The 1,732-nt window shown below is 37.2% G+C and overlaps 1 pseudogene; it reads left to right on the top strand.

Annotated features, from left to right (window-relative positions):
* The first annotated feature begins 573 nt into the window (after window positions 1-573).
* LOC101563886 lies at window positions 574-1,146 on the top strand (annotated as a pseudogene).
* Window positions 1,147-1,732: the final 586 nt, after the last annotated feature.

The following is a 1,732-nucleotide window of genomic DNA, read 5'->3' on the forward strand; positions in this document are numbered from 1 at the left end:
CCATGCTTTCTCCAACAGCTCAGAAAAGAATACCTTTTTCCCTTTTCCCATTAGAGTGATTACTGGGTTGGTGTTCCTGGCCTTATAGACCCATCACTCCATTCTCTGTCCCTGCAGTACTCTTACATGGTGTATTTCCCATGTGTATCTGTCTCCACATGGCCTTTGATAACGTTCTTAGTCATTGTAACTAGAACTTACTTACCCTAGTTCAGAATGGTCTAATCTCAAGAAATTATGATTGCAAAGATTTCAAGAAAGATCAAATCCTAAGGTCATGGTAGACATGACCTTTGGAGGAAGAGGGCACTATTCATCAACTGTCGGTACAACTGAAACATACCTGACCTAATAAAGCAAAATAGACTTCAAGAAGATTTGAGGAATCTTGTACTCTCTCTGTACCTAATAGAAGAAAACTAAACCCAAATAATGGACTTAATTTAAAATATACTCAACCTAGCAGCCATTCAAAAATGATAATATTTACTTGCAAAAAGAGAAAAAAAAATTAGTAGCAGAAGACAAATGTAGTCTGAAGCACCTCTGAACATGGAGCAGGCCTCCAGTACTATGAAGATCTGGACTTCAGAGTATGTATTTGACCACCCGTTGGAAACTGTTACCACAGCTGCAAGGAAGAAATACCTGAACCTAATGAACCCAAGTGTGGTCAGAGTTGATGTGCTGGACAGACACATAGATCATTCTGGCGAGCTGCACAGCCACAGACTTCTCGGCACAGAGTGGGGACCGCCTTCCATTGTGAAGTCTTTTATTGGTGCAGCAAGAACCAAAACATATATTCAAGAACATTCTGTAGTTGATCCTGTAAAGAAAACAATGGAGCTCAAATCTACTATTTCCTTTACAAATGTGGTTTCAGTAGATGAGAAACTTATATATAAGCCACATCCTTGGCACTCAGAAAAAACCTGTTTTCATTAGGAAGCCACAATCACAGTGAAAGGAACCAGCCTGAGAAGTTACCTGGAAAGATGGATGGTGAGCACAGTATTTTCAAATGCTAATAAAGGTCAAGGAACAATGGAATTGGTAATACAGAAATTAAATGCTGAGATTGAATAATTGGCGGCTTCAGCAAGAGGAAGCATAAAGGCATCCATGGCAGTGGCAGATTTGTAGAGAAATGATGAAGAAAATTGGTACACAGCACCAGTCTCTCCAAGCTGACAATATATTTATTTGTTCTTTTTTTAAAAAAACCAACTTGTTATATAGGTCTTGCTTTATCTTGATCTTAACTATCCAGCAGAAAAGTATAAAAACAAGGTATAAAAAGTAAAGCCATGTTAATATGCTGAGCTGTAAAAGGCTCAAGTCAACAACTTCTGACATTGCCAGTCCTACAGAAAATTCACTACTATTATGGACTACTGGACTATATTGGATTATTTTGCTGAATTCACACATGTACAATATTTAAATGGCAATGGAATACCCATTTCTGATAAAACTTAACCAAAGAAAGGGGATATAAATGAAGGCCATTTTGTATCTGTATACACAAAATAATTAGGATAGATATACAGTTACTTTCTCTTAGTTCAGTGAGAAGAAAGACCAGTAGGGTTTGGACAGGATATCATGTCTGCATCTTGTACTATGAATAATTACTCTCAAGGCAACAATGTGCAATGTATTAGTTATTGTAACTGTCATACTAGTCTGTTTTGAAACTGTCTCACTGCTATTTGCTTCTCAATAAAAT

Source organism: Octodon degus, unplaced genomic scaffold, assembly GCF_000260255.1.
Source record: "Octodon degus isolate 3935 unplaced genomic scaffold, OctDeg1.0 scaffold00196, whole genome shotgun sequence".
Lineage (NCBI taxonomy): Eukaryota > Metazoa > Chordata > Mammalia > Rodentia > Octodontidae > Octodon > Octodon degus.